Source organism: Eubalaena glacialis, chromosome 8 (assembly GCF_028564815.1).
Source record: "Eubalaena glacialis isolate mEubGla1 chromosome 8, mEubGla1.1.hap2.+ XY, whole genome shotgun sequence".
NCBI lineage: Eukaryota > Metazoa > Chordata > Mammalia > Artiodactyla > Balaenidae > Eubalaena > Eubalaena glacialis.
In genome coordinates, this window is record NC_083723.1 from 112,614,253 (window position 1) to 112,629,733 (window position 15,481).

The window sequence follows — 15,481 nt, forward strand, 5'->3', positions numbered from 1 at the left end:
CTCCCTTTGAGGGCCCATCACTTGTTTTTCTCCACATATTTTAATCAATATTCATTGAGCCATAACAATCTGGCTTCCACGGTCACTCTGGTGTTGAGTTTCATGAGTAACTACTTTTTCCACTGGCTGCAGAAGTAATGAGTCTGCACACGGCTGGCAGAAAATCATTCCTTTGAGCAAAGCAAAATCAGCAGTTTCAAGGGAAGTGCGGGCATCTCAGTGTGGTGATCAGCCCACATCTAAAATGTAAACTCAAAGTACAGAAACCAACCCACAGGCCAACTGATCTCTTTTGGAAGATGTGGCTTCAAACCATTCCATGTGCATGTGAAATGCCTAGACCTCATTACAGAGTTTTCCTGAAAGCTGATGCATCCAAGGAAACCTTAAAGTAAGGAGCAAAGTAATAACATATATTCCCCAGAAAATAAAACTGTTAACACGGCCTTGCCTCATTCTAGCAAAAGTATGTCGCAAGATCTCTTGAGGAGGAAGGTATAGTACTGAGCTTGGGGATTTGAGTTAGATGGGAGCCTGGTCACCACCGTCCACCACATGCCCGAGGCTCCTTCTCATGAAAAGGTCTCCTAGACGTTGAGGGTGCCCATGAAGGTCAGAGACCTGAGAAGGCTGAGTCCGGCTCACACTCCGTTCCGAGGATAATCCACTCTCCACGATTCCTTCAAGCCCAGAACACTCCCCTCTTCCCCCCATATCAGCTCTTTCTCTAGATTTCTTCCATCAGTGGCACTGGAATTCTTTCAAATTGATCAACATCTCATTTTTCACTACGACTTCATGCTCCTACCTTCCATCCTAATATCTAGACTTCCATCCTAATGTCAGGTAGCTTTTATTTTCCTTCATAGTGTCTCCAGAAAGAATTCCTCCTAAGTACCTACTTATGTCAAGCCATCAGAAATCCATCCATCCATTCATTTATTCATTCTTTCAGACATTTGGTATCATGCAAAGCATTGGGCTAGTTAAGTAGGGGAGAGACAGTCATTTAAAATAACTGCTATATGATAAGAATGAAGTCAGGATTCACACTATTGTCTCTACCGAGAACTCCCACTTTCTCCCTTATCTTTTTCACTCTTTAAACACAAGTCAGGAGACACTTCCTCCTGGAAGCCTGCCCTGAATCCACCCCCAGCTGAATTAGGTGTCTCTTATGGGCTTTCAAAAGTGCCTATCTAGATCATTGCACTGATATTGCATCCATTTGCTGTTGATGTGCCTGGCCCCCAAATAGACTGTGAGCTTTAAAGACAGAGACTGTGTTGTATTCATCTCTGCATTCCTAGTACTTAACATAGAGCCCAGTAGACTGTGCTCATTGCATATTTTTGAATGAATGAATGAATGAATGGATAAAAACTATGAAAGAAAAATCATAGAAAGTTGTGAAACAGAATAAGGAATAAGTATTCATTTTTAACTAGAGGAATGAAGACAATTTTCATGGAGGAGATGGTATTTAAGCAAAGCGCTGAAGCGTTAACAGGATTTCCAGAATTTGAAAAGATCAAGGGCTTGGGAGGAGGGGTGGTACACAGAGGATTACTTTTTAAAACCTAACAGATTCTCTCCACCTCTAATCTGTTACTTCTCTGAAAATAATCTTTCTTATACTCTAGCAAAGTTTTTTTTTTCCTTCCTTGCTTGTGGAGAACCTTCAGTGATGCCTTACTATCTATCAGGATAGAATCCGAGCAGGTCAGCTTGCCCTTCAAGGGTCTTGCTATTGTTACCCAAAACTTTTTTCTAATCCTAACTTTCATTCCTTGGCCACCCACTGTCTGCACAAATCAGGCCCTTCTCTCTGTCCCCCAGTATCTTGCTTTTTATCATCTCTTTGGCGTTCCTCTTTCTCCATCCCTCACCTACAATGCCTTCCCCATGCCTTCTTGCCATAGACAATACCACTCTGTCTTTGAAAACCCTACCCCCTTCATGCAGCCTCCCTTTTCCACTCCAGATTGGAATACCTTCTTCTTCTAGACAATTTGATAACCACTCGTTTACCATTTAATCATTGTATGGTTTTCTAACTATAAGCCTGCTTTGTCCCCCTTATGAGGACTGAAATAAGGTACCTACAAGCTAGGATAATGGATGGTGGCTTTTTGTAACATGCACAGTGTTCCAGACAAATATTCTATTGATGAAAAATTCTTGATAACTTACGCACTCCTCTAAGGGTGTATGAGGAGTCTTTCCTTTAGGCAGACATCTTATTATTCAGCTACCAGCAGATGGGGGTGCTTACCCTAGATATCATATTTAATTTAATGAGAAGAAATAAATTATCTATTAGCAGTGTGTCTATGTTATGAAATCACTAACTTTGCCTATGTTATGATATAAAAACTTGCTACTTTCCTCCTTCATTGATAGAATTATGTTATTTTTACCTCTTCCATGCAACCAAAGTAATGACATTTTTTTTAACTGTGTGACTAGCCCTTTAAGATAGGTGCATCTTTTTCACTGTTTTTACCCTTGCCCTTGTCATCGTAGGGCTCCTTCATGCTTTTCAGCCTTCCAGGCTTTGCCCCTCGTCAAACCACATCAATATCAGTCTCAAACCTTAATCGTAAACGGCATCTAGAGGGATAAAGGCTCAATACTTCACGTAAAGGAGCGACTTCATCACACACAACAGGCTGCAGGGCATGGAGAATCCATCACCTAACCTTTCCCAGCCTCTATCCATCTGTGCCCCACTGTTGGATATCCAAGCTTGACAGTGAATGCTTTCCAATGGGAAACTGTAGCAGGATTTTTTTCCCATCCTTTGGTCCCTATTGTATGTTCAGCTGCACTGAAGCTAGCTGCTAATCAAAGCCAGAGACTCTCGTACACAAACAAACACGGCATTGTGGCCTCCCCTGGGGCTGGAACACAGCAATCCAACAAACAATTTGGTCAGGTGATAGCAGCCTGGAGGAACAGACAGAGCATTGCCCAGACATCCTCCTGTCTTCACTCCCCCCCTCCCCTTCCTCAGCACGAGCCAGTGGAACCACGAGGCCAGGCAAACCGATGCTTGAGAAGGCAATGGAGAATAAAACAATATGCAGTCAAAAAGGTCTGGTCTGACAACAGGATTCTTTGTCCAAGAGAGTGTATTCTCTAGATCATAGTGAGGTAGAAATAAAATACATAGCATGAGAGCATATTCCTGGACACAGGAAAGAGGAAGAAGGAAGGGATTGGACCAGAATATCTTCAGATACTCACTGGGCCCTTGTCATAGAACAGTGGGGTGGAAGTGGAAGAGTGTGATGTTTAGGAGCTTTGTGGTTAGATATATTTGATCTACAATCTCAGTTCTACCTCTTACTACCTCGTGACCTTGGACAAGTTACTTAACCATTCAGAGACTCGGTTGCTATCGTTAGTAATGTTGGGGAATTGTGCTCAGAAAGGAAAAAGGAGGGAAATGCTAAGAAAAGAAAGCAAGGTCTTCAGCTTCCAGAAGTAGCTAGTGATAGAGGATGACGGCTCCTCCCTGGCAGTTCCTAGGAACAGAGCCTCAGAGGTACTGGTAGCTTCTGAACTTTGACATACTGCCATGTGTCCCCAGAGCACATCAAGGGAAACTAGGGATGCCCATGGCCAGCATGAAGCCTGGATACAAGATGTCTTCATACAACAGCAGGAGCTGGGACTCCTGCACATTGATGATGGAAACAACCCTGAGTATGAAAAACAGAGCAGAAAAGCTAGAGATGCCAAAGAAAATGATTGCTCACATCACAGTTTTTGGTTAGGGCAGCCAGTTAACGTTAAATCTTGCCAGGGTTGGTGGAGATTGCAGGAGAGAGGGGAAATTGAGTAGGAACTAGGTGAAAGGTTATCTTAATTCTATGCAATGATAAACATGAACTGAGTACCTACTATGTGCCATTTGTTATTTGGGTAGTGGTAACGTGAAAGAACTAGAAACAACTGTCTAGCAGTAGAGTATAGAACAGAGAGGTTCAGTGAGAAGATGCAGGACCACTGAAACTCAGAATTAATATAGTGACTTCCTTTAAATACAAAGGGTAGACAATCCAAAATGATTTAATAATTGAAGCATCTTCATATGGAGACCTACAAATGGAAATAAAATCAGTTAGATGCTATCTTGAGGAATCTATTATAAGATCTGCAGATTTACTTCAGGAAACACCAGTCAATATTTCCATGTCTTATCCTTTCTAGGATGTACCTTAAATGTCCCTCAATTGCACACGGCGCTCCTCATTGGGTATGTCCACATCCTCATTTCAGTAAAAGTCAAATTTATCAGATAAGCCACAGTCCCATAATTTCTCCATTTCCACCTCTGGGAGAGAATTTTTTTACTTGCTCCTTAAAGCCTTACTAACTGTCCTGCACTCAACTGTCACATTTCTCACCTCTTCCAATTCAGAGGTTCCTGGCCTCCCCACAGGAACTCCAATCTCACTGCAGCATTAGGAGTCATAGTAGATACAAATATTTGAACATTCTCAAGGGACAACGTGTGATTTTGCTTAAATTCCACCAAGAATAGAGATAAGCAATCCCATGTCACATTAGATGAGTAGTGAAATCTATTCCCTTTTGAGGAAAACAGCCCCTAATACTTAGGCTGATCTTCCTCACCAAAGAAACATTAAAATCACCTTAAGAAGAGTGGTCACACCTTCCTCTGTTCTGTACTTATTTTCAATAGTTGCTCAAGTTCCAATAGATGATGATAAATCTGGCTATACCTTGGTATGGACTTGGAAGTTAGACAAGGAAAGGGGTCAACTTGAGATGGGAAGGAGGCAAGGAAATAATATTTGTTCTTCAAAATAAAATTAAACAATTTTTAATAGAAATGCCCAAGTCTAAACTTTTTTTCTGATTTCAACAAGATATTTAACGTTACACATTAGAGGTGGCAAATGGAAGTCAGGGTAGAAAACTAACCCAGGAAGCTAACTAGTGTGTGTGTAGCTAAGCCCTGGGCCTGGAGGGATCCTGTTGTGCCCATGAAAGGGAGCCTCTGGGTCTTTTCCTTGGTCTCCTTTCATGATCCCCCCTCAAGAGTGGGAGAGATATGAATGGAAACAATGGGGTGGAGAGTGTAAACTTTATGGATGAGTTGACTCCAGTGACCAGGGTGTCTAAGTCATGGCCCTGAATCCAAGATTGCTCAAGTCCTATTTGAGGCAGCAACTCTTCACTAGAACAACTGATTCTGTTTTGCCTTCAAATACTTCCTCTGAGAGGAACAGGGAGGGGACAGGCTGGTCCCTGTCCTGGAATGACTTCATGGCATTTTTATACTAAGAGGCATGTAGAGCTTAGGAGATTTAGAAAGCAAACAAGACAAATCCACTGGAGAGAAATCTCCTAACGAACCCCACCAGAGCCAGATGGGCCAAAAGGGCCCAAAGGGAGTTGCCGAGCAGTTCATCCGGAGTGGAGGAAACCTCAGCGCTAACTAGTAGAGTTTTCTGTGAGGTCTGAAGCTCCTCTCCCCAAGCTCATGCTTGGCTTCTGTCTATCAGAGTTTTGGATGTTTTCCCTAAGGTCTCAGTTCAAGTCCACTTCTATTTCTTTTGTCTTCTTGGTTCTGCTGCCTTTGAAGTTAACTGCTCTTATTTTAACCTCTTGCAAGAGAACATCACTGGATGAGATGTTGGAAACCCACAGTTAGCTTGCTTTTAGGAAATGTGGATCTAGTTAGAGAGAAGTTGGTAGAAATCCACCTCTACCCACTTATTCCTGCTAAATTGCTTTTGATCTGTTTCTCCAAACCAAATTCATTTATGACAGCCTTGAAGTACATCTTCAAATCCCCAGATATCATATATCAGAGGGCAAACTCTGTGATCCCTAACCATCAGACTCAAACCACTGTTTTAAAAGGCTAGAAATCATTTCAGGCTCAAGTTGGTGGGAATCCCAATACTGGCATAGACAATAAAAGCCTTCCACCCCTCCTCTACAAACAAGAGTGCGGTTGACAAACCCAAATTTGATCTGACTCACTTTAAACTAGAGCCAATCTGTACACTATTCATTCCAAATAATAATAGAGCAAATAAATAATTCCCCAAAGGGTGTCAAGCCCTGGAGTGACCTGCATCAAAGAGGTTTGCTGCCCCTGCAAGTTTACCCACGTGCAGTGCATTAGGCCCTCTCTTCTTAGCCCAGAGCAGCTCAGAAGTTCCCCAGGCTCCTGGGACCTGCTAAGGGGGTGAGATTGGACCTGGGTGGGATCAGGCAGCTGTGGCTTCCCTGGGGAATCTTTTACCCCTGGATATGTATCTGGAAGGGTCCTCAAGGTTAAGAACGGAAGATAATGTTTACTCAGCTTGACCTTTAATTTGTACACACTAAGGTCCACAAGATTATCTGTTCCATCTAAACAGCACATCCTTTGCTGGGAGAAAGATTTTTTGTTTGCTTCATGGGATTATGTTTGTTTGTTTGCATTTTTCTATTTCCAACTTTTTAATGAGAGTCCATCAGATTAATTTACTAAACTTTTTTTATGATTCAAATTTACCCATGTCAAGCTAAATAAATTGAATTTCCATCTTAATTGGCCCACTTAGTAGAAACAAATGCACATGTTAACGTGTGGAAAGCTATAAACATATAGCATACATCGATTACTATGTTGATCTAAAAAGCAGGACACACAATTATTTGTACAACTATTTTCAAAGGTTAAATCAGAAAAACTATAAAAGTGTATCAGAGTGTTAATAGTGGTGTCCATTTTGAGCAGGATTATAAGTCATTTTTCTTCCTTCTTCATAACTTTAAAAATTTTAATATCTTGTAGCATGGACATTTTTCTAGAATGAGAAAAAATAATGTGTTTCTCCAGGTATATATTTGTGTTTTCCTAATAACAAACATAATAATGAAAAAACCCTTATTGTTTTTCACATCATTAAAATTAATCAAACTTTTCACAAGTTTGAAATGAATTGAGCTGTATGTAAGATTCTGCATTTTGCCAGAGGCATTGAATTTAACAGTTAACTATATATTGTAATCAAGAAAAGAGGATGAGAAGAAAGGCTTTATATTATTGTTTCAAAACTTAAGTACCTCCACCAGTTAAAATAACGTAGTAAACTCCTTGCTTTCTTTCCTATAGCAGCTTCAGGCTTCCTCATTTGATCATCTTGGACCATATCTAAAGAAATATACTGTACCCTGAAGGCAACATTATTTTATAGAAAATATTTTTTGAAGAACTAAATTGGCCCTTGCATAAGATTCTCCAAAGCTGCAGGATATTTTTTTAAGCCAAAGATCCAACTTCTGACTTAATGTGGACACCCCATCTGGCCAACTGGAAGATGCCCAGTGGAAGCCTTCGGATGTTCTAATGCTCAGAAATGAAGGCCACTAGGTGTTACAACTTTAGCGATGATTCTCTGCTATGGGGAGCAATAATCCCATGGGCAGGTTTAGAACAGGCCATATTATTAGCAAATAAGGAAGGCCATTATGAAAACATTATTTTAAAGTTTTACATGGTCTCCATTTGTTTTATCCTGAGTGAAGACTTTCTCTGTTACCTAAGATTGTCACTGAGATATGTTCCTTATTGATTGAATCTGGACTCTGAGGCAAGAGTCCTTGGCTCCTTCCTTAGGCAGCCCAGCATCTCCCAGGAAGCCACACAGATGGATGGTCCCTGCTCTACTTCCTTTATGGTGTGGAAGGGCACATCCAAGGGAAAAACAGATGTTCAAACCTTAAATAAGAGAATACTCTAGCATTCAGAAAGCGTATTACATTACATCCTTCTCATCGTAAGAACGAAGTTTCCTAAACACTATTACGACGGCAGTATTTGGCTCACTTACACCCTCGCAGGGGAAGGCTCCAGAAGAAGGACCGGTAAGAGGCCTGAGATCACACCTGGCAAAGGGCCTTGTATTCTTTTTTTTTTTTTTTTTAATTTATTTATTTTTGGCTGTGTTGGGTCTTCGTTTCTGTGCGAGGGCTTTCTCTAGTTGCGGCAAGCGGGGGCCACTCTTCATCGCGGTGCGCGGGCCTCTCACTGTCGCGGCCTCTCTTGTTGCGGAGCACAGGCTCCAGATGCGCAGGCTCAGTAGTTGTGGCTCATGGGCCTAGTTGCTCCACGGCATGTGGGATCTTCCCAGACCAGGGCTCGAACCCGTGTCCCCTGCATTGGCAGGCAGATTCTCAACCACTGCGCCACCAGGGAAGCCCGGGCCTTGTATTCTTAAGGGGCTCAGTCAAGTCAATAGCAATTCGGATGGTGACTGCAAATTTCTTTTATAAATAATCCAACATTGTAAATATGACTTGCACATGAAGATACAGGAGTGATCAGCTTTTGCACATAGTAGGAAGTGTTATTGTCAATGACCTTCGTTGTGTGTTTCAAGCTATGCATGTCATGATTAGAGAGTTCTGATTTCTCGCCTGCTCTCCCAATTTATAGAACTAAACACTAGTGACTGGTCACTCAAAGTGAGGTCCCCAGGCCAGCAGCTGCTATCGCCAGGGAGCTTGTTAGAAAGGCAGACCCTGAGAGTCCACCAGAGACCTACTGAATCAGAATCGCATTTTAGCAAGATCTCTAGGTGACTGATATGCACATTGAAGTGTGAGAAGCACAGCTATAGTATAAACAAAGTGCTGCTAATCAATTGTAAAAACCTAAATTTAGTGAGAATAACCGATTGAAATTTTTGGTATGCATCCTTTACAACTCTTAGGAAGCCCTATAACATAATATTTAGTAAAACAATTCATAACCATTTTAGTTTAACCTTTTTTAGAATTGTCTACTCACTTTTTTTTTTTTCACTCTGACTCCGACTTCCTTTTCTTCACACCTGTCACACATCTTTCCTCCTACTCACATCATCTGGTCAAACTTACCTTTCAGCATCTTAGGCAATCTCTAGGGGTGCTGAGAAAATGATAATGACAAGCAGCAGAACTGGGGAAAGAGACAGGCAGAACTGGCCCCACTGATTTTATTAACAGTAGCTTATGTTTAGTGTAGCAGTTTACAGTTTATAAACAGTGCATTGTTACGATTTACCTTTACCACCAGCCCGTGAGGTAGGCAAAGCATCTATCATCACCATCATCACCATCTTACAGATGAAAACCCTGAGGTTCCAGGAGATACAGGGACGTACTCAGCATCAGGCAGAACTGCGATGAGATAAATGCAGGCTCCTGAATCCAAACCTGAACTCTTTCCTCTGAGCTGAGGGCTCCATGATGGCAGCAGGGCCAGAGCACATGGCTATGGGTGTCACCAACATCAGCAATGAGTTGGCTGCACCTTGGCTTGGGAGTGCCCTGTGTGCAAAATGCTCTCCTAGACGCTATAGGAAAGGCCAAGGTCAACAGTCTGATGTGGGGACCTTACATGTCAAATTCCCTGGGGCCTGGAGCACGATCACATGTTCCGTGTGTTTGTTTTCAGAAGGGGTTTTGGATCTGCATTTAGAGAGAACAGTCTGAGACTATAGAGGGCAGAAGCATTTCAAGAAGAAGAAAGTCTCACCTAGGTTTCTGTTTGTTTGTTTTCTCATGCTAGCTGGACATGAGAAATAAAGCAGTGGGGGAGGGAAAGCAAGGGTGGACTTTCATGGTGGGGGCAGGGCTGCATCCCCGTAATCAGCATTTCCATTATCATCATATACTCCGTAGCAGTCAGACTCTGGGTTCTGTCCTTCACACTCATTTTCTAGATGAATATTCATGTCAATCCTAGGAGGTATTAGTGCTGTCATCTTAGGGATAAGGAAATTGAAGAAAGAAAGACCGTGATATTTGCTAATGGTCACACAGCTAGTAAGAAGCGTAGCTGTGGTTTACCTTGATTTCTTTAAACTTAGAGCTCAAATATTGGAGCATTACAGCTAATGTTTCTAGTACATCACCTGCATCCAGGTGCCCTGTCACATGTCCATCTTCCTTGACTCCACCTCTCAAATCAGAATCTCTGGGGATGGGCTCCAGGCATCTGGATGCTAAGACATGACTCCAGTTATTCTGATAAACACCGAAGAAAGGAAACCACTACGCTGGGTGATTTGGCCGCTTACTGCACATACACTGGAGTTTAGGTTTGACATGAGAGGCAACTGAGAAAGAAAATTAATTAGTCAGAGGAAGATATGGCATTATATTATAGAGGAGAAAAAAATATCCAAACTAGGAATTTTAAGATCTTTTACGATCGTCAAGATTCTTGTATTAAATAATGGGGTCATCTTAACCTCTTTAAATTTGTATCCTTATCAATTAAAAAAAAATCCTGTTCAGCCTACCTAAGTAGAATTGTTATGAAAATATGATGAGAAAATAAATGTTATTAGTTCTGAAAAGCAAAGGCCTATAGCCACAATGAAGTTATGATGAAAATAATGTCCCAAGTGTTCAGTCTTAAGGCTTTGAAGAACACAGTTTGTTAAAGAAGAGGTAAGGTTTCCTTCTCCATTATGGAGATGAGTCAGAGACCATGCAAGGTCGAGAGCCTTAAAATGAACAAGGTGAAATATGATTAGGAAGACACTCCAGAGAACTGGCAGACCTATATGATGTTTGCCATAAAGGAGGTAGAGGAAAAGACAGGAGAGCCTTCTTCTAGAGGTTCAAGGTTGAGAATGGGGTGCTTGGGTTTAAACAGGAAATTGGTACCAGGTGATGTATAGAGGGATTGAGTATAGAAGGTAGTCAAGGTCATTGGAACATGAGGAAGAGCAGAGAAAATGGTATTCAGAGTCATTTACTTATTTTTTCACTCATTCATCAGATATTTATTGGGCATTTCAATGGTCTCACTCTAGATATTCTAGGATTCTGGAGAGGAATGAGAGAGTTCCTGCCTTCTAGGGGTTCATGGTCTGGGTGGGGTGGAGCTGGTGGTAAAAGTGAGTAATTCCAAGAGGTAAACGATGTGCTTTTCCAGTGTTGGCGCTGCTGGGAAAGGAGTAACTGATGTCGCCGGAAGGGTGGGTGGAGGGGAGAATTAGAGCGCCACCTAGAGGGAGGATTTGCCTGGGAAAACCCTCCCTTGGCGCCGTTAATCTCAGGCTCATTCTGTTTCACCCAAATTCCACAGCTGAAGGTAGAGGACTTGCTATCGTTCCCTCCATGTCTGTGATTTCATCGAAGGACAGTCATCTCATATCTCAGTATAAAAAGTGGAAGATGTGGGAATAAGAGGTGAGAGGTACAGAATGCTATTTGTGCCTTACAATGATGTTTTGGTTTTTATTAAGCACAATTCTTAGAATTAAGAGCCCAAGTGTCAGTTACTATGACTTACTTCATTCAAGATTAATATGTAACAATAGATTTTTTCACTAACTATGAAGTTTCAGAATCTAAGAACTCTGCTTTTAGGAAACTCATTATGATGATGTCTTTATTTGAAATGTCACTTTATCTAAACCTACTATGAAGAAATGGCTCCAAAATAAAGCCCAGTAGAAAAAATTAAATTATTTCTCAAAATATCTTAAGCATGAACTATTCACTGTATTCCCTGCTTACTTTGAAGAAATAGGGATTTGTGGTGAATGTGATCTACATAATCAAATCTGCAATATTACCATAATTATAATGCCCTCTGATAACGTTACATTATAGTTATCCTTCTAAACCACAGAAATCTTAACTTGTCATTTACCAAATACTAAAATAGGGAGGAACAAAAGGCTTGTTATATTTGACAATCTAGAAAGATCATATGACACCTATGCCATGTGGAAAACTATGCCACATACAAGACTGGCAAGAAGTGCATGGAAGAATGGCCCAGTGGATGGAAAATTGAATGGGCCATAAACATCAAGAATGGAGAACTTTCCAAAGTGAGGCTGTGGCCCAAATTCCGCTCAAGCCAATTGACTCTGGAAGGAAAAAAGCTGGCCCAGCTTGTAAAGAGAAGCTCCATATCTGAATATTATTTTACCCCAGGGCAATGACATGGTTTTGTGTCAAAAGGAAACAAAAGTTCTCTGATTATTCATTTAGAACTGCAGGCAAAAGAGACAACATTCGTCACCCTTAGAGAAGCTCCACTCAGCATCCAAACAAGGGCTGCTGGGAGGCCTGACTCACCTGATGCTTAAAGATGAGCATCTCTTTAAACGGGACTGACCTGCACTCAGGTGTAAACCAGCTTGCTCCCTGATCACCCTGGGTGGTCTCGGTTTGGGCATTACCTTTAGGAGGGAAGTCAAGGACAGCCATCCTATTCACTATGTCACCATATTAAAAAGTGTAAGTGTTGGGAGAACTGGAATTTATAATCTGAATTCTAACTACTGGCCCTCAATCCACCATTAACTCACACCATTTCGAACAAGCCACCCAAACTCAGTCTCCTGAGAAAATTTTGAATAGTAATAAAATACCACATGGCAAATAAGAATATGATCAGAATTCACATGAGAATGTCATTTAAATAAGAAAGCAAGAGTATCTTCAAAAGGAAAAAAATATTTAAACCCAAAGTACTTAATTTCTAAGATTGATTTTATTGATAAAAGTGATTAAATTATTTGGGGACCTTATTTCTCTCAAGTTATTTCCAATGATCAGGTTCTGTGAAAATTCAAACCAGGCCAACTAGCTTTTCTAGAGTAAAAACATCAAAAATATTCATTAAAAAATGTGGGTTCTGCCACATATTGCTATATGTGAAGACTAAATAGGTACATGGAAATTTTCAATAAATCAGTATATTTATTATACCCAATACCATGAAAAGAGGTCTAGGAAACCACAAAGTTATGTATTATAAACATAATATATTGTACTATAAATATTTTAAATATATGTTATCATTCTCATTCTATATAATACCCCACTGAAAAGTCAGATAATAAAAAGTCACATATTAACTGTAGTTTCTTTTCTCTCACACTCTAGCTTTGAAAATATGATACATTTGTACCGACAAGCAAACATCTGGAACACAGCACCTAATGCGTTAAGTATGGCTTCAGGTGGGTGTTCCTTATAGAGGCCTTTCCCTAAATGATTTTAAAAAAAAATGTCCTGAAAGAGGCCTGAGAACAGGAGGAGAGGAAAGAGAGGAAACTTCTACAGATTTAAAGTGCAATTAGAGAAACAAAAGCACCAAAGTTTCTTAAAGCACAAAATAATGGTATTAGAGGTTTTTTTCACAACATAATTTTTTAAAAGCCCATCCTCTAATTTAAATGAGAAAGAAAGTACAAATATTGCCACTCTGAAATAACTCATGTCCCAAAGGGAGGAAAAAAGAAAATATCCACTCTAATTTCCTTTGAATTTAACTGGACTATTAATTTTTTTTTAATGATTTGGTCTTTAGAATGCATAATTTACTTAAAAAGGAACATAATGAAGATGGAAAATAGAAGCTTTATTTTCTAGGCTGGGAGACACCTCTTTTATTTCACTCCCATTACCTTTCAATATTTCAAATATCAGTTCATCCCCAGATGATCAAGGGGCTAAAAAGGGCTTTGCTGTTTCGTCAACTCCACATTTGCCCGAGATCATGAAATTGCTTCGTTATTAGTTCGAAAGCTCCTCTTGATAGTTCCTGGATCTCCTCCCAGGCCCTTCCCTCCAACACACACCCGTAGGTCACCTTTCTCAAGTTGTTAAAGCAAAATGCCTAAATAACCCTCCAGATGAAAACAAAGATGCCGAAAGACTGGAACTTTGATTTCTCTCGAATTGTTCATTCTCCCCACCATCACCTCCCCCGCCCTCCCCACATGCTCCTCCTACTTTTTCAATGTATCCCCCAGACTTGTAGAGCAGCTGTTAACAGAGGTAGGGGTGAGTTAACAGGAGTGTAAATAAACTCAGTGTGTGTTCTGGTGTTCCTGCGTGTTGTGTTAAAGAAAAAGGTGTGTGTGTGTCTGTGTGTGTGTGTTGAAGACAGAGCAAGTTTTATGTTCTGTGTGTTAAGTAGAGAAGGGAGGGAGTTGAATACATTCCTCTCTTTTAAAATATTTTAACTTATTAGAAACATCAACTCAGAAACTAAGAATCTAGCAGATTGGTAATTAATATACCCTAGCTTTATGTGGGTGAAATGAAAAGTTCAAGTGTCTCTGTACAGGGCAGTTCTTAAAATTATTCAAATGAGAAATGGGATTCAAGGTGTGTCTTTTAAACTTTGGACGTAACCATTTCTAGAACCATTCCTGGGCTGGCAGGCAGGACAAGGAGTGGCCGGATGCTCTGCGAGGGACCCGCAAGGTCAGCTGGCACTGGGAGGCACAAGCCCCCGCTTGGCACCTAGAAACGCCAGCGAAGACGCATCAGCTGGCAAGCCCTGGGGCAATCCGGGAAGCAGGGGAAGGATGGGAAAATGAACCCCGCTTGCTCAGGCTGCCTGACTTTCTCTCTCTTCTCTACCCAGCCGCAGACACACCTACTAACTCAGGTTTTACAAAGAGCAAAGCCCCTGCATGTTCTCCATTCCGCTGGAAGCAGGAACACGGTCCAAATGCGCACATAACATCACAAAAGCTTCTTTCCTTCCACCCATCTATGGGCACCCTGACCATCCTGACCAGACGCCCCCAAATTATGCCTCTGGAGCAAATCAGTTTTGAAAGCAGCTGCACCAGCAAAGACACCAGCAGCCTCTCTCCCACTCCTACCACGATCATCCTCGGGCACCCAGAAAAGTGGCGGAGGATGAAGGGAAAGTCGATCGGAGACCCCTCGGAGGAACCGCGCCTTCCCTTCCACTTACTCGGAGTTGCGAACGTGCCGCGTGCGCTCAGGCTGCCTTTGTTGGTCGGGGCGAGGTTTTCTGCCCGGAGTCCAGGTACCCGAGGCACTGCTGCTAGCGGCCGCGCCTGCTCCCTGCCTCCGGCACGCACGGTGACTCGCTGGTCTCTTTCTTCCCCTCTCCCCACTTTGGCTTTTCCTCTGCTCTGCGGCTCCCTTGGCGGGATTTTCGGACTGGAAGGCGGGGAACCAGACAGATCCTGCCTCGGAGTGGAGCACGCCCTGCCGGGGAGGGGACGGAAGGGAAATGGAGAATGGGAGGGAGGAGAGGAGCTGGCAGGGAGAATACGAGGGCTGGGCGAGGGGGGAGCGTGCCTTTCCCTCGAGAGCTGATTGGGAAACTTATTAAAAGCAGGGTCCTCCAGGGGCAGTATCTTCCCACCCGCGCCAGCACGCGGATTTGAACCCAGAGGCCAGAGGATGAAGCACTGTTTCGTTTTTAGCAGAGACAGATGCAGTATCTCTTTCCCAAACTTTGTGCATGACCTCGTCTTTAGGTGGGTGCGTACGCCAGTTTATCAAGTAGCGCATCTTAAATGGACAATTGATGGCATCTTAAACTACAGTTTGGGCCCCCGGCGATTCTTTTTAAATGATATTCAGGGTGGAAAAGCAGTCTTCAAGACCAGCTCTCATTTGTCCCCACGCCTATCGCCCTCCCCCCGCACAGCTTCAGTCA

At 42.0% G+C, this 15,481-nt stretch overlaps 1 protein-coding gene across 2 annotated transcripts in view; it reads right to left on the bottom strand.

Annotated features, from left to right (window-relative positions):
• Positions 1-15,060, bottom strand: part of PTN (pleiotrophin) — a 97,719-nt gene extending 82,659 nt beyond the window's left edge. Inside the window, exon 1 of one of the 2 annotated variants that reach the window (XM_061198079.1) lies at positions 14,765-15,060. The gene's annotated coding sequence lies outside the window, so the exon portion shown is untranslated. The remainder of the gene's footprint in view (positions 1-14,764) is intronic. The other variant, XM_061198078.1, reaches the window with a different exon arrangement.
• Positions 15,061-15,481: the final 421 nt, after the last annotated feature.